Source organism: Lytechinus pictus, chromosome 13, assembly GCF_037042905.1.
Source record: "Lytechinus pictus isolate F3 Inbred chromosome 13, Lp3.0, whole genome shotgun sequence".
Lineage (NCBI taxonomy): Eukaryota > Metazoa > Echinodermata > Echinoidea > Temnopleuroida > Toxopneustidae > Lytechinus > Lytechinus pictus.
Window position 1 is genome coordinate 23,356,574 of NC_087257.1, and position 18,792 is coordinate 23,375,365.

Genomic DNA, 18,792 nt, shown 5'->3' on the forward strand with positions numbered 1-18,792 from the left:
ACCCTAAAAAGGGACATTTTCAGGACTATCTTTTGGAATTTATGAAGTGCGTACGTATCTCATCATAGTCATCTAATGCGAGCGCCAAGCGTTTGCTGATTTTGTTAGAATTACACTGGGACATGAAGCACTTTTTGTGGTCATTGTAATCATGAACATGATACGTATTTCACTAAGGAAATATTGCGGGCGAGAAGCGCGAGCTGACAATTTTTAAAATTCAGATCTGAAGAGGGGCATTCTATGGCTTGTTTGTAGGAATTTACTATTTCACTAATTAAGTGATGCGAGCGCGAAGCGCGAGCTGAAAATTTGTTATAATTAGATCAGAAAAAGGGACATTTTAAGGACTGTCTTTAGGAATTCGTGCACTGCAAAAACGCCGGTGTTGATTTAACACCAGCCCGGTATCTATATCGGTCCACGCCAATGCGAACGTAAGCACAGACTAGAAATGTTTTATTAAGGCCTTAAAAGGGGGCAATCACTTTAAGTATATAGTCATGAAAAAAGCATATGTCACTACATGAAACAATGATAACTTGAAGTGCAAGGAGATAGTTTGGTGCATAATCTTTATGGGCTAAAAATACAACAGGACTATATATCTCATTAGTCAGACAATGCGAGCACCAGGAATGATGCAACCCCAACCTGCCCCCATCCCCACCCTAAGCACCTTCTGACACCATAAATTAAAAAAAAAAGTTTAGTAAAAATAACTTAGAACATTTTTGTGTTTTTTGCCAACTGCAAACTTGTAAACAAGTCTACAAGTTGTAGACTTGTCTTCATGAATTTGCCAACTGCAAAGTTACCAGTTTTTTTTTAAGTCATGTGTTCTGTTCTTTTCAGATCTGAAACGGGGCAGTACTTGTACATCACTTTGCTGACTGGTAGAGCGTATAGTGTTCTGCCACTTTAATAGGCCCACTTTATAATTTGCCAACTATACTTTGGCTTTGATTATTCAACTTAAACCTTGGAAATTCATCCCACCCAATATTTATGTAGCTAGTCTTGCCTCTAATTTTACAAAACTAATGTGTTTGTTAAATCGTCAATAATTGTGGAGTATAATTTGCAAACTAACAAGCTTGTTCATATTGGGGGAGGACCGGGGGCTTACTTTGTGTGTTATTATAGCTCCATCTGTTTTGTACTTAGTATTTTGCTGACTAGTAGGGCTCTAAGCCTGGCTACATGGACTTGGATTTGCCAATTGGTTGTCTTTACTCTAAAAGTCGTAACCTTCTTCGAAGTTAGTACCCCTATTTTTCTTTCCTTTTCTTTCTTTCTTTCTTTCTTTCTTTCTTTCTTTCTTTCTTTCTTTCTTTCTTTCTTTCTTTCTTTCTTTCTTTCTTTCTTTCTTTCTTTCTTTCTTTCTTTCTTTCTTTCTTTCTTTCTTTCTTTCTTTCTTTCTTTCTTTCTCTCTTTCCCCCCTCTCTCTCTTTCTTTCTTTCTTTTTCTCCCCTATCCTCCATTTTGCCAACTGGTACATGATTTTGCCGACTGCCACGAATGTTGGGGGGGTGTCACACCCCCCCATACCCCCCCTCTAGCTACGGCCCTGGTTGGCTCATCAAATAGTAAAATGTCAGAAATATTGCTGAAAAAATCCCCAGAAACGACGGTTATTCCTGTATGTTTATATAAAAATACTTCTTTTATTCCTCTTTGAAGATGTTTACATTATGTTCCCAATTCTGCTCATTTGGAGACGTTATAAGAGGTATTTGATATTGAAATCAGTTAAAAATAATAATATAAAAATAATAATTGCGAGCGCGAAGCGCGAGCTGAATTTTTTAACGTTCTAAGCAGTTTTACAGGATGGATTTTCAAACAGTCGTGCGGGCGCGAAGCGCGAGCTAAAACTGTTGATATTCTGACTTAAGAACTGTACATCTAAGCACTTTTAGTAACCATGCACAAATTGGTTTCTAACTGAATAATTAATTGATGTGGATATTTTAAGCACTTCTTTTTGGCTCAGTGTAAAAATGGCAGAGGTAAAAATGGCAGAGGTAAAAATGGCAGAGGTAAAAATGGCAAAGGTAAAATGGCAGAGGAATGAATAGCAGCGGTAATAATGGCAAAGGTAATACTGGCAGAGGTAAAAATGGCTGAGGTAAAAATGATAACACTTGAGTTGGTATTTCTTATTTTTTCCTGGACTTATACATGCACGACCTTCTCATGTCAAATCGCTCTTCTAATATTCAAATTAGGAAGAACACTTTGAATCCCAAATATTGTACTTAATTCATTAGAGGGGAAATTCACACTGACATAAAGTTTATTAAAATGATATTGGTGAGGGTTTTAGGGAATCCATCAAAGATTCAAAAAGCTATACTGGGGACGTCATTTGCGAGCAGTTTTCCCCATATGGTGTAATTAAGAATATCAATGAAATGTCATTCTCTAAAAAAATGAAAATGGTTTTAATTGTACCTTAAGTATATTAATATACAAATAATTTCACATCCACTCCTGACAGATTTTTATTAGCAATCATGAACCACTGATCAAATAAATGAAAAGTAGACATTTTGGTGCATAAAATACGGGGATAGTGACGTCACAGATCAAAAACTTATAGCTTCTAATAACTTTCATAATCTGATGGGTTTTCCGCAAACCTTCACCAATATATTTTCCTGCTATTTTCACAGTAAACCACTTGTCAGGGTGAATTTCCCCTTTAAAACAGGTCGATAGAATCTGAAACACCTATAAATTTAAATCCCTGATTCGCTACACATTTCAAAATTCATGCGGTAACCGTTACCATCAGTGGCGTAACTACTATACGGAGGGGCATGGGGGGCACGTGCCCCCCCCCCCCCCCATCGGCAGGCCAAAAAAAAAAAAACGGGGAAAAGGAGAAAAAGAGGGAGAAAGGGAAAGAAACGTAGAGGGGAAAGAAGAAATTATTGTTAATTATAATGTTATATTATGTTATAATTATGTTATGTTATATTACATTAAAAAAAATTATAACTTTATGAAACATAATTTGCGCAGGGCCTATGTCTTCATTGTTCCTGGTGCTCGCATTGTATGTTTAACAAGATATATAATCCTGTTGTACTAAAACCTCCCGTTTTCAAGTCAATATACACCAAATATATTTCCTCGCACTTCGAATTTGTATTGTTTATGTAGGGACATATGCTTCTATTTCATGACTATACTTAAAGTGATTGCCCCATTTTAAGGTCTTAATATAAACCATTTCCTGTCCGTGCTTACGTTCGCATTCGTGGATTGGTGAGATATGTCTGTTCTTCATGAATTCCCAAAATCAGTCGTTAAAATGTCCCTTTTTCTGATCTGAATATCAAAAATTTTCAGCTTGCGCTTCGCGCTCGCATCATTTGATTAGTGAGATGCGTATATAAAAATGACTACAAAAAGTGCTTCATGTGTCATTTACATGTTATTCTAACAAGATCAGCATGCGTTTGGCACTCGCATTAGACTATGGTGAGATATGTACTCTTAATGGATTCCTTAAAAAATAGTCCTTATATCCCTGTTTTGGGTCAATGATATGCAAAAATTTAAGCTTGCGCTTCGCGCTCACATATTTTTGTTAGTGAATATTTGATTAGTGAGATGCGTATGTTAACCATGATTACAATGATTACAAAAAGTGCTTCATGTGTTTAAATGTATATTATTCTAACAAAATCAGCAAGAGATTGGCACTCACAATAGATGACTATGGTGAGATATGTATACTCTTAATGGATTCCTAAAATATAGTCCTTAAAATGTCCCTGTTTGGGGTCAATATATACAAAAATTTCAGCTCGCGCTTCGCGCTCGCATGGTTTGTTTAGCGAGACAGGTATATGTATTATGATTACAAGAATTTGCTTATAATGTCCTTTTTAGGTCTGAATTTCAAAAAAAATTCAGCTCGCGCTTCGCGCTCGCATTATGTGATCAGTGAGATACATATCCGTTTAATGACACTGTCCTAAAAATGTCTCTATTATGTCAGTATACCTGGCAACTGAGCGCACTTCGCGCGTTCTTTAAGTGACTCAAAATTTTTGCTGGTGCCCCCCCCCCCAATGCCGTGACCCACGGTACGCCACTGGTTACCATAGAAAATAGTTAAGGAACCTGATATCCACTTGGACTAGCTGCAATGAGGTATTACTCTGAAAAAAAAATGAACACTAGTTGCTATCATTATATCATTTACATTTAACTATATTATACGTATCATATCAATATCTATTAGGATCCATTATGATGTTGAAAAATGAAAAATTACTTTTATTACAGAACGTTTTGTTGTTTTTCTGTTATCCAAGTTATGCAAGTGGTTCAAAGAAATTCCGAACTCGTCTATTTCAGTGTGTTTATGGTAGCGCACATTAGTGTTTACGTTATTCGTTTGGTATATGTATGTGATGAAGTGCTGTTCGAACTGGCCAAGATATATTCTTTCATTACTCACTAATTGACATCATTTTGGCATGCAAATGTTTAAGTTTAATTATATCAACGAAAAGTATAGACCTAAAATGATTTTAAAAAATCAAAATATATCATCAGTTCTTAATACTCATTTTGTCGATATATATAGGAGTCCATTCAAGGTCAATAATTATGACTGATATTAACTGGAAAGGCTCTATAATTTTCTTGCTGATTTAGCATGTCATGATCTTTACCTCTGTCATTTTTGCCTCTGCCATTATTACCTCTGCCATTTTTACCTCTGCCATTTTTACCTTTTTACCCGGCACCTTTTTTTAACTATGAACAAAATGGTAGTTAAAAACAATTAATTGGTGTGAGCGCAAAGTGCGAGGTAAATTTTTTTTTATATTTCGACCTGAAAACTTTACATTCTGAGCACTTCATTTAATTATGAACAGGGTGGAATTTTATGCGAGTGCGAAGCTCGAGCTGAAATTTTTGATATTCCGACCTATAAGAACTTGATATATATAAGCAATTTTTGTAAACGTGAACAAATTAGTTTCTAATGATATATTTTTTCATTTTTCATATTCCTACTTGAAAACCGGACATTCTAAGCACTTCATTTAACTATGAACAGGATGGATATATCTATACAGTATATGTGAGCACGAAGCGCGAGCTGAAATTTTTGATATTCCGGCCTAAGAACTGGTTATTGTAAGCACTTTTTGTAACCGTGAACAAATTGGTTTCCAACTAATCAATTGACGCGAGCGCGAAGTTCGAGCTGAAAATCTTTGATATTTAAACCTGAAAACTAGACATTTATCATAGGTATCCAACTAAAAAATTAATGCGAGCGCTCAGCGCGAAATTTTTATTGTTATAATTATATTACCTAAAAGTTGTTCTCTAACTTTTTCCCGGCTGTCCCTGGTCAGCCCAGTCCGTCCTCACTATCGGTACAGAGAGCTCTAAAAGTCGCATTGCGTAAAAATCACAATTTACCGATAAAAGTGTACAGTTTAATTGACATTTACAACAAAGATGGTGGAACTAAGGAACCGAATCAGTTGAAACAGCCCCGTGTGCCTGACAGTTTATAATTTTTTTCCGACAGTCTGCGGTCCAGTTTTTTTGTTTTCCCCTTTCTCCTAAATTCTTTCTTTTTTCCCCCTTCCCCTTTTTTTCTCTCTTTCCCCTTTTCTTTTTTCTTCCCCCTTTTCGCTTCCTTTTTTTTTGCTTGTGACTCGTCAGGGGGGCAGTCTGCCCCCTGCCCCCTTAGGTACGCTAGTGCATGGGAGTGAATAAAATAAGATGAGGGGAAGACTTGAAAAAAAAATCGTTCGTGTCACTAGATGAAATTTTCGGTCGCGCTTCGCGCTCGCATTACCTCTTCCATGAGACTTATCTTGCTCAATAGGCTGATATGAAGCTTAGAATACCAAGTTTTGAAGTCAATACACAAATATATTTCAGCTCGGACATCGAGTTTTCATTATTTTGTTTGATTAACAAATTCTTTTTTTTAAGTGCACTGCGCGCTTACATTATTCGATTTGCCAAGTACCTTGTGTTCGTGTATTCCATAAAGTTTCAAAAATATCCCTTTTCAGCTATGGGTCTGATTGTCTAAACATATCAGCTAGCGCAGCGCGTCGCATTTTGATTGATTGGTAAGTTATGTATACTTTTATATTAATTCTATAACACACTTCTTAAAATACCCTTTTCATGACAGTTTTTAAAAAATTTCGGCTCGCAATTTGCGCTTGCATTAATTATTGTTACAAATTAACCCACGTACGCCTCCTATTCAGTATAAAAGTGCTCGAAATGTTCAGTTTTCAAGGCCTTATTATCAACCAATTCCGCACACTCATTAGGATCATTAGATTAATAAATGATATACTAACATTTTCATTATTCCTTATAACTTAATTGTCCCCTTTTCCAGAATGGAATATCGACAATTTTCATCTCGCGTTTAGGAATAGGAAGATTGTCATCATTTCATATGATGACACAAAGTCCTTAGAATGTCCCCGTCCTGGGTCAAAATGATTAAAAAAAATATCAGCTCGCGCTTAGCGCTCACATCATTCATTACGTGCGATTCACATCCACTTCACAATTTTCCTAAGCAGAGCTTAAAATAGGGCTTGAATTGACCCTTTTTTAGATCGGAATATAAAACATTTTCAGCTCGCGCTCCGCACTCGCAATATTAATTTGGAAAATACCCAACCCATCCTTTTCATGATTCACAAAACATGAATAAAGTGTCCCGTTTTGAGGTCTGAAATCTCATTTTTTTTTCCGCTCGCACTTCGCGCTCGCATCAACTGTTTACTTATACCATGAAGCTATTAAGAGAATAGCTTCATGGTTATACCTAGCCGTTCATGATTACAAAAAGTGCTTAAAATTGCCTTTTTTTTTTTTTAGGTCGGAATCACAAATTTTTTTCCGCTCGCGCTTCGCGCTCGCATTAAACAGTCCTTAACAGGTCACTTTAAGATTACCTTGGTTTGGTTTGGTTTGAAAATTTCTGCTAGTGCTTTGTGCTCGCAGTGATTATCTAGTTACATACGCATCTTGTTCAGGATCACAAAAATTTCCCAGAATGTTCAATTTCCAGGACAAAATACATGAAATTTCCACACAAAAAATGCTCGCGCTTCGAGCTCGCACTATTTAAATAGGACTATCTGAGATTATCGTATATTTATGTAGTTTTATAAGAATAAAGCTAAAAAGTGTCCGAAGGACTATCCCCTTCAAAGAAACAAACAACAATTCAACTTTGGGCGGCCGATCTGGGAAAGTATGGGTGAAAAAAAAATCGCCCCCCCCCCTATTGGCGAAGGCTGGATCCGCCCCGGGGGGGGGGGGGGGGGGACGACGAAGAAGACAAATAAGAAGAAGACGACGACTAAAATAAGGAGAGGGGAATAATTGAAAAGTAGTTTTGGGTCATGAGGCCCTATTATACTCAATCCGTTTTGCACTCGCCAGTTGAGTGAGATAATAATCAGCTCATGTGGTTTTATTTTTAGCACAGTTTCCATTAAAAAAAATATCAGCTCGCACTTTGCGCTCGCATTTTATAATAATAGCCTATAATATATATATATAGGCTATATAGCTATATGCCTATCCTGTCCATGATTAGAAAAAGTGCTTGCTTGTATTTGAGAATCAGGGTTCTGGGAACGATTTTTTTTTACTGGGGGTGCTATTTGAAAAGCAAAAAAAAAAAAATGCTTAAAAATGGAGGTCCGAATGGCCGGTCCCGAGAAATTTGAAAAGCAAAAAAAAAAAAGGTTTCATTGTAAAATAAAGGACATTTTGGTTACATTTCTCCTTTTTCAAACATCCTTCAGAAAACCTGGGGGTGCTGCCTATATGCTAAAGAATAAACAAGCAGCATATAATAGAATGTCAAATTTTCTTTACAAAATTTTCTTTAAAAAGTGTTCAAATTTCATGAAACTTATTATGTGAGATCAGGACGGCGGAACATTATTTTCGTGCTATTTTTTAGGCAAAATATGGCCAAATTATGTCAAAAGGGTATTGGAGGCAATTAGGCAAATAATTATTTCAGCCACCATATTACCTGAAGTAGCAGTATGTGTTTACCATATGTTTACTGGTGATAATAAAATGTTGAGTAAACCTTTTTTGAAAGGGGATTTTTGTTTATAATATGCTATATGCCTGCGAGCGATCCAGTCGAGTGAGCGGATTGAAAAACTTGTGAAATTGTAATTCGTAAAACATAATTTGGGGCCCGTTTCATAAAGGACTTGCAACTGTTGTAACTTGCCATTTGGCTATACCATGGAAACCTTGATTATGATTGGTTGATGAGCCCTATTACCATGGTAGTTGCCATTATGGCAAAGTTACAACATTTACAAGTCCTTTATGAAACGGGCCCCTGTTCTGTTTGGCTCTAATTACAACTCTGTTTTTTTTGTAGTGTGTTAAAAACGTGTATAAAATTCTTCCTCTATGAAATGGTTTTGTTTGTTGCAGAGAAGAGAAGTGATCGTCAGATATTCCCTCACGAAAGACATTGCTTGAAGAGAACATCCTCAAAAATAGGGCCATATCACGGAGAGAGAGAGAGGGGGGCGACCATTTTTTGCGTGACCCGAGGGCACTGTAACGTGAGAGGCCAAATTCACTTTTAGACATGTTAATTGGATGGAATTCACTCAATTATTTCTCTGTACACATGTAATAGTCCTACCCCTTCAGGGGTGACCCAAAAAAATGAATGAGAAATAAAATTCACAATATAAACAACAATATACATTACAAATATTAAAAATAAATTCCAGGGACGAAAATGAGCAGATTAAAAAAAGTATTACATCCCCATAATGGCAAATTAAAAAGAAATAAAATTGATATTTTTTCGGGGCATGTACCCCCTGTGCCCCCTGGCAGAAAGGAAAGGGTGCTAATTACAGGTACTACTCAGACTGAAAATTTTGAACAAGCTATAAAAGAAAAAGGGCACTTATCAGAAGTAAATAAGGGCATATTCAAATGGGGCAGTTGGAATGTCATAATGAAAAAAAAATTAGGGCGATAATTTTGTTGGACTTTGGACAAAAAGGCTGCGCGTTATAGAAAGTGTCTGCGAAGTGATTGATGTTCTCAGAATATTTTTTTATATCACAAGATCGTCTGGTTCTCAATTTGCTGCTGCTGTTCAAATCTGAAACATTTTTATTGAAGGCCATATTCTGATACAAGACATCAGCCAACAAAAACGATTTCTCTCTCTGTTTTGATGGCTCCGCTCTTCGGAGATTAGCGATAAATCTAGGCGCGATCATTGCATAAAAAAGAGATCCATGGTGAAACCATATAGAGCTATTGTGAAACCAAGTACAGTAAAATGTCATGCAGTTCGTTTTTTTTTTTTTTTGGGGGGGGGGGGGAGGGTGGAATTTTCAGAAGTGTCATAATTGTTTGCTTTTCTATTTTTATCATAGAGATATATATCTCTATGATTTTTATCATTTTTTTATTCGCAAATATACCAGTGCTTATTTTATATGAACGCGCACGCACCAATTAACGTGCGTATATTATTATGCAGTTATTATGATCGGGCATATTGGTAGGCTATTCAGAGAGATGAAAATATTCTCCTAGCAGACGACAGTATGATTTGCCTTTGTTATAGAGAGGTCATATAGTTTTATGAAATATATGAACAAACTTTATAACTCAGTAAATATATTTTATTTCATAAAATTTTAATCAACTTGTGATTAATTTAAGATTATTATTTGTTCTCCCCCCAAAAACAATAATAATATTACTGTATAGTATTTAAAAAGTGTGTTGGCAAAATATGCTTGCTCCACTAAATGTTGTTATGGGAACTGCCTGACCGCATCACACCAATGTACTACAATTAATCATCCGTAAATGAATGGAAACTGTATTGTATTGAAATATTTCGTCTGCGTTAAAATAAAACATTTTTATATATATTACTCTCATATCTTTCCGTTTCCATGCGTTGACAATTTGTTGATTATTATATTATAAGTCATAACTAAGTACTATTTTATCCATCGCGTATGTGTTTAACTGTGAGATGTGTACATAAATAAATCTGCGCTCAAGGCCAGAAGCCAGGAAAAACTTACGTTAAACTTACTCTAGAGTAACTTACATTTTAAAAGAAAACGTGAGGTAAATATGAGAAATCTTTTTCATATGTATTCCTTCATGTTCTCTGATTTTCAGTGATATTGATGATTACATTTCTCCTTTTGCTTCGATGTAGATAATAGTTTTTACGTGATTTGGTTCATGGTTGATCGTCAATTTGGAGTTCAATGTATTGTCCCACATGTTATAAATTATGTAGGGTTATGAGGTTGAACATTTTAATTTTTATTTATCGAGATCGAGATTCATTTGACCACTGTTTTAAGTCAGTTATTTTATTGTTTTATTGTAATTAACTTACTTTTCACAAATCATTATTTACAAAACTATTCGTTAAAGATTTTCACCTAAAAGTAGTAAAACAAATCTAGACTAGGCCTAGAATCTAGATCTACATTTGAATTTTGATTTGCAATTAAGCCTAGGCCTAATTAATTTACCTTACTATTTAGAGTCGAGTGCATTCAAAATTGAAAAGACAATCGACAAGTCAAACTTGTCTTAAGTTACGGATAAAATGCGTCAGTCTCTGTTCATCAGTGTTCCACACTGGCTCCTAATAGTACAGTATGTAGACCACTCGTTCAATGAACAAGGTTATGGTTTACTCACTCATTCAATGAACAAGGTTATGGTTTACTCACTCATTCAATGAACAAGGGGCCTGTTGCATGAAAGGGTCTTTCGTAGAACCATTCTACGTAAGAAAGAGTTATCGCTCAACTGTTTCACAAAGCCGATTTGGGCGATACGAAGAATGGTCCTTGGAAAGACACCTCCAGACATGTCCTACGTAGGCATGATCTTCTTTGCACACCGCCTGCCACCGTCGGCATTCAGAGAAAAGGCGTTTACGGCAAGCCACACTGACATATCACCTTTAAACATTTTTTGGGGTGTCATTCGATTGCAATCTGATGCATTTTATCTGGGATGGCGCCAAGTTATTTTTTTATATGGGGGCTAGTTGTCATCAATTTCAGGTCGTCTTTTTGCACGGCAAGACGACCAAAAACGGATGTCATTTTAACTTATCGGGGGTAGTATGTCCGGGGGTAATGTAGGCCCAAACATTTTTTTTTAACATGTTTTCTTTTATTCTTCCTTCGTCTTATCCCCACCCCTTTTCCATAAAAAAATTAAACTTGAAATATCGAAATGGGCTGTATTATCTCTCTGACCCCTCATGCTTTCTCATTTAGTCCAATCAACCAAAAAATTACTTTTTTTCTTTCCAGGGCTCTTTTTGGAGAAACTTAAAAATTTTCCAGGGCTACTTTTTCATTTTCCAGGGCTCTTTTTCCACTTTCCAGGGCTACAATTTCTACTTTCCAGGGCTACAATTTCTGGAGCTATTTCGCGGCTTTTTTGCGTTTGTGTGTGTGTGTGTGTGTATATATATACACGGTAGCTAGCATATACCAGGGAAGTATAACACTTCCCTGGTTTGACCTTCGCATTGTTTCTTCGAAGTGATTGTTTATGATTTTAGTGTTGTGATGATAGATGGATTTTGATGCTTGAACAATATCTGAGTTGATTCATGGACCTAATACAGACCTATTCAGATTAAATCATGGAGGTAGAACCTCCATGAATTAATCCAAGTTTGAATGTTTGATACTTGGTTGACGTGAGTTTTGCGTGTTTACTATTTAGTGTTATAGCCCATTTGTCAAATTAATCTAGAAAGATCTGTATTCGTGTCTAAAGACAATGTAAAAGAAAAAGAAAGTTCTGAATTTGTACAATTCTGAGGTAATTTATTTTATCATACAATATAGGTACCTGCAAATGTTATGAAGTTGAACAAATATCCTTCGTACATATTTGACTGAAAGTTATTTAAATGACACTTTTTAAAAAAGACTTAAAATTATTCATACAAAATAATGATATAAGTCATAAAGGTCATTGAATTGTTAAGCGTTCGTATCAGTTACACATATTCATGACAAAAAGGCCTACCAGAACCAAAAACTGGCAATTTCCATCATCCATCATGAATGCCTAGCCTTGCACAGCCTCTAATTGAAATGAACTTATCCACGTCTTTGCAAATTTTACCTGACCTAATTTCTCCACACAGTGAGAGAGGCCATGTGGCAGCCAAACCAAAACAGAATGAAAAGGGCGGCAATCTCGTACCCCCCCCCCCACCACCACCACAAGAATATCAGATTTCCAAACATGTGCTTCTCAAGATTGTGCAATACATGACGGAGACAAAGAAAGTTATGTAAACAAATTGCCGAGGGTTGATGTCCCTGAATTAAGGGGCTAGTCTACGTTTTCAGTCACTTAAGAAAATGGCGAACTGGCCAAAGGTGAAATACATCATTGAAAAAAAAATGAATGTTTGGATTAAAATAACGAAGATTAAATGAAATGTGACTGAAAAATATCCATAGTTGAATCTCTACTTTTATTACTGACAGAACAATAACATCATTTTTTTTATTAACTTCTTGCCAATATTCCAATAAGGCAAGACTCCCATTTAAGACTAGAATGAAAGAAAAAAAATCAAAGCGTGATTTTTTTTTAAGGGATAGACGAGACTCTTGTTTTGAACAGAGATATAAAAATATTTAAAAACAAACAAGAGGTGATAAACACTTCATTAAAATTATAATGAAGTTCGTAATGAATTACAACTTGTAAAAGGAGAAATTAACAAGAATAATAGGGAAATAAAGTTTGGAAGAAAAGAAGAAATGAGGAGAGACAAGCTTTGGGGGGAAGGATCAAGATGGGTGGCTGCAGCTCGACATGGGGCTAGATAAATGGGAGGGGGGGGGGAGCAATCATCTATCAAGTCGCCCAAAATCTTACACCTTCACCAAACTTCTCACACAATCCACACACAAATCCCAGTTCATGATACAATCACAAGTGTCGCTCAACACATGCGCACGTGGTCTCTACTGGCATTTTACAGTCACACACACAGAAATACACACTACACACAATGCACACGATGCATCCCCATACCACATGCAGTCACACTGAGCCTAAAGCACACAAGCAGAGAAACGTTCTGCTCGAAGTATATGACTCCTCGGCTCCAAATTCTACATTTATTTTATCTCAGTGCTTGGAGTCGGCGCTGGGGCCGATTTTCGTCCATGAATGAGAGAGCATGGCAAAGACTCGAGTCCCTTTATCTCAGAACCGCCGCCGCTTGGTACTCGAGTCTCCAGAGATCAGGGTCGACTCCCCGACTCTGGCATTGAGAATCGGGTAGACTCGATTACCCGGCACTGGCTCCCAAGCCTAGTTGACGGGGGCGATTATGAGTTTTGCAGTCGCCCTCGTGTGAATGTTTTTAGCCCTTTTCCGGGGCTCTTTTTGGACTTTCCGGGGCGAATTCGCCCGCCGCCTCCGTGTAATTTTTTGGTTGCGTCCAATATAGATAAACAACATGAAAACAATTTTTTTAAAAGAAATTAGGCCTATGTACCGTAAGGGCACTAGTATTCAACCCGTTTGGAGAGTTTCCTCAAATTTATAGAAATGTAGAATTTACCTGAATTTCAGACCCGTCTTATTTCCAAGAGCAAATGCTGGTTATTCTTTTTCCGTTATTTTTTTCTTCAACCAGTTGACTGTGTGCGCGGGCGATCGAATTATACGGCGACGGATTTTGGTACTAGTATTCAACCCGTCGGCACTAGTATTCAACCTAGTGATGAAAGATGGCCCTGTCTCTCGATCTGCTCTTGTCCCATCCGACTATGGACTAGACCATTTGAGATGAGACCAAACGGAATTAATCAAAGCCAGAGACTTACATAGATCTAGATCTAATTTAGCAATCTAAACCCTTTTGAGATTTGCTATCAATCCTCACTAGGTTGAATACTAGTACCATTCAGTGCAAAAGGCCATCGCCGCATAATTCGATCCTCCGCGCATGCAGTCGACAGATTGACAAAGAAAATATCGACAACAGATTACCCTGGAATTAACAAAGGTATGAAATTAAGATAAATTCCCTATTTCTAAATATTATGGGGAATATGTCAAAATCTTTGAATTATGCCGGGTTGAATACTAGTACCCATACGGTATGGTAAAAAACGTTCAGCAATAAAAAACACGATATAAAACTAAGATGTTAAACATGCTAAATCATTTATCTATTTTTATTTCATCTTCATTATAATTATTATTTTTTTGGCTGAGATAAATTTTAATCAATGAAATTTTTTTTTTGGATTTGGGCTAACTTGAGATGTGAAACAGGAAACAAAACAAAAAATCTGCAGTAACAAAATAGCTAATTGAATTTAAGATACAGATTAGGCCTATAGCTTAAGAATCCATCACAATCATTACAAATGAAGATGAATTCATTGTACCTATAAAAGAAAAGATTATGGAAAGTCCATACCAAGAGGCGCATATTAAATCGTAGGGTAGGCCCAATCGGCCCCTATGTCATAATGTAGTCTCTACTCCTTAACTTTGAAATGTTGAACATATTTTTTATATTCTTAAACCTTGTATTCTTGTATAAACTTCCATAAAGTGATCAACTTTAATATGACCAACGTTTATGATCGTTGTCATTTTTAGCATTATTTCTATAAATAGCATTTTTTCCATTGCGGATTGATTCACACATTTTTCTATGTTTTAATTATTATTGCAAAGCACTACTTTATCCACTTGGACATGTTTGCAGCAATTTTTCCTTGTCTTCGGTTATTCATTATGCAACTGATGAGGTATGTTTATACTCTAAACACTCACATTTGTACTTCTTGCGTGATATCATTCTGACAAATAAAATAAATAAATTAGATTTTTCACACGCAGCCTCTCATATTTTCCTTTTTAGTCTCATACAATCAGACATGTTGATTTTGTTTAATCCATTCAAACCCTATTTTTACCTCAACAAATAACATTTAACGCATGATTTGCAAAATTATCATTATAAATAAGTATTCAATAAAAATTCAGAATATTTAACTAATACTACATGTATGTCGAAATTACTTAGTTAAATCAATTTTTATGTCGGACAAGGGTCTCTTTTGTTGCGAATTTCAATATCAATGAAAGGTGTCTCTAAAAGGACACCGTGTTCTAAATAAGGGAAATAATGAAAATTTCGATTTTATCCAGTTATGTTTGTGAATCTTTAAAGTTTTTTCTCTTTTCACCTCATAAAGTAAGCTCCATACATCAATTCTACAATCAGTAATAAATAAAACATTATTTGATCTCCTTTTATTGAAATATATGATTTTATGAAAGTCGTCATTCCAAAATAAAAGGTTCAGGTGACGATGAAGACTAAATATTTTTCCGATACTATCGATATCAAACGATGTCGCGGACTTGGAAGACAAAATTGCCTTCCTGAAACGGAAACCGCTGATTTGTCGCCAATCTTCCTATCTCGGAAGAATGGTCCTAGGACGTTCCTACGTATCGCTCATCTCGTCATGCAACAGGCCCAAGGTTATGATATAACCTTGTTCTCAGTTATATCTCCATGTCATGTATAGCAAAATAAGGATGGCAATGTTTGGCTTATTCTCTCTTTTTCTTTGGGACAAATGCTTGATTTTTTTACACTGACAGTTTCCATTACACCTATTCGTCATACACCTTGGCCCTTAAGTAAATTTGATTCTTTAAATTATTTTTCCTTAATTACAAATAGAGATAAAAAAATGAAAATTTTCGTTGCCATATAATGCCCATATTATTTTCCACCAATAGAGGGCATACCCAAGAATATGCCCCAAATTCAAGTTTTTGAGCGCTCTAGTGAATACAAAAATTATTAGCAAGTTACTTATGAAAAATAAATTGCAACTGTATGGAAATTAGTAATTTTGGTCACAAAAGTTATATTTTAATGATTTTTTAAAGTGTGTGCTCTGTACAGCATTGGCATGCCATAGTCCTACCAGTAGATTTCCCACAGGCAGGATGGTTGCAGTGAACAAGTGGGTATACTATAATACTAATCTTGTTCTCTGTTTGGTAAAATATTAAGGTTGGCAATGTTTGGCTCATTGTCTCTTGTTAATTGTTCTTGACCACTCAAGGGTACATTACATGCCACCGCGCACAGAAAAATCAAGCTATAGAAGTCGTGTGTTGTGGACACCAGAAGTGGGATCGCAGCATGTGCGACCCACTAGTTAGAAATCCACCGCCAAACGCGGTTCATGGTGGGAGGTTAGTATACTAATACTAACCTCGCAATACGTGTGAGTGGTTCTTGACTTGAATCTTTTGGGGACAAATGCTTGATTTTTTTTTGCCAGCCATATTGGTCCTTAAACTTAAAGTTAATAAACTTATTTTCCTCTCGATGACTTCTCATGAAGAATTTCAAACACTTTTTATGAAAATTATTTTGACGCTGTCGGTTTCCATTACAACTAATGAACTATTCATCTTATAACTTGGCCGGCTCCACTCATTCAATGAACAAGGTTATGATATAACAAAAAAAAAAAAAAAAAAAAAATGCCCAAAATTCAAGTTTTTGAGCACTCTGGTGAATACAAAAATTATTCCCAAGTTACTAATGAAAAATAAATAGCAACTGTAAAGAAATGAGTAATTTTGGTCACAAAAGTGATATTTTAATGATTTTTTAAAGCGTGCTCTGTACAGCACTGGCATACCATAGTCCTACCTGTAGATTCCCCACAGGCAGGATGGTTGCAGTGAGCTTGTGGCCGGCTCTTGACTGAAGTAAATTGAATTTGTTTAGATCACACTAGGCCTAGGTCCTAGGCCTAATTATTTTTCTAAATTATAAATAGAAATTGTTGAATGACAGTTATCTTCCAATTTTACTTCCCACCAATGGTGGGCCTATAAAAAAATGTGCTCAAAATTAAAGTTTTTGAGTGCTCTGGTGTATAAAAATATGATCCCCCAAGTTACTCATGAATAATAAATCACAACTATGGAAATACGTATGTTTTGTTAAAAAAGTGATATTTGAAATAATTTTTTAAGTGTGTGTTGTGTAGGCCTACTGCTTAGATCTACATGTATATTCACCATAGGCAGGGTGGTTGCAGTGAACAAGGGCCCGGTCACACCACATGAACTTTGTTGGAGCATTCCTTGAACAGTAGTGAGAGGGGGCCGAATTTTGACAACGCTCGTCACCACGCACAAAATGGGAAAAAAATAAAAACACGGGCGTTGCCTTAAAACGCTTACAACTGCTCCACCAAACCGCACCAGGCAAAGCTGGCGAAGCAGAGGTGGTCCAGCGTTCAAGATTTCTGCGTTGGCCTAGCGGACCAAAGCGTCCATGAACTTGTGTCGGGTGGTGTCAAAATTTGATGGGGCGTTGTTGGAGCGGTGGTGAAAATTGCCCGCTCCTCACCGCTCAAAATGTTTTGTGCAGCTCAAAACTTTCGGAGTGGTAGGAGGGACCATCAGCGTTGGCCAAGCGTATACAGCGTTGCCTTAATGGGAGCCAACTTCTGTCAAACGGTGGTGAACAGTAACGAGCGGTGATTAATTTTTTCACCGCTCCAGGAATGCTCCAGCAAAGTTCTGGTGGTGTGACCTTGGATGGTATTCTGAAAATTATCTTAACTTTTCTTGTAACTTGGCAAGATAACAGCTCGCTAAAATTGTCTTAAATCAGTATTCTGAAAATTGTCTTATCTCTGTAAGGACGTCCCCTACTTTATCTCTGTCACGCCCAATATTCTGTCATCAACCAATCATTAAAGTTATCATATGCTTAGGCCAACCAATAGAAGTGTCTCTTCTGAATATTATTATAAGCGCATTGTTGACATGAGGCGTATTTCCCTTGCGCCCTCGACGCTTATGCATGTGCGCCACTGTGCTAAAAATACATGTGGCTGATCTCAGAGTCATATTTTCTTTGAAAAGATTCATCATCTCGATTACCAATTTTTAATTGCTGAAAAGTCTACCAATCCGTCTCTGTAGTGTCTTCGGAATGTCTCCTGCAGTAAAACATGATGTTCTTGCGGGATGCAGCAAGAAATTATTATTTTTAATCGAGAAATATCACATGCAACATTACATGTAGGTTACAATAGCCCCCTACCTCTTGTAAATTTTCTTGTATTTTTGCAAGGAAGTTAACAGAACGCAAAGATAAGAGAATTTTCAGAATACCTTTTATCTCGATATGTTATCTTGTGCACATAGATATTTAGGCGCTGTTTTTTAATTACGCATCATTATATTTCTGACATCATATGCGCTCAGTGAAAGTTACAAGAAAATTTATAAGAAAAGATACAAGAATTTTCAGAATACGGATTTTATTGTAACTCCAAAGATACAAGAATATTTCTCTTAAGACAATTTTCAGAATACGGCCCCTGGTCTTTAAGCTTTAAGTCACTCTGTACAGGGAGCCTATGCCCCCATAATATTAGTATTTTTTTTATTTAGATCTAATCAACAAAGATGGCTATTTTATTTGAGAATTTTATCATTTTCTTTCACTTAATTCAATAATGTTAGTTTTGGTATTCCTAATGCATCAGAGATGATAATTCAGTAATTCTGAAACACCATGCACTCATTGCATTGTTTTGATTAGAAAATAATAACATGTTGTTTTTAAATTAAGCTCAACAAAAGTAAATTCCT

The 18,792-nt window shown here is 36.2% G+C and overlaps 1 protein-coding gene across 2 annotated transcripts in view; it reads left to right on the forward strand.

Annotated features, from left to right (window-relative positions):
* Positions 1-9,897: 9,897 nt before the first annotated feature.
* The window catches only part of LOC129275258 (cilia- and flagella-associated protein 221-like), a 29,056-nt gene continuing 20,161 nt past the window's right edge, over positions 9,898-18,792 (forward strand). Inside the window, exon 1 of one of the 2 annotated variants that reach the window (XM_064108212.1) lies at positions 9,898-10,179. The gene's annotated coding sequence lies outside the window, so the exon portion shown is untranslated. The remainder of the gene's footprint in view (positions 10,180-18,792) is intronic. The other variant, XM_064108213.1, reaches the window with a different exon arrangement.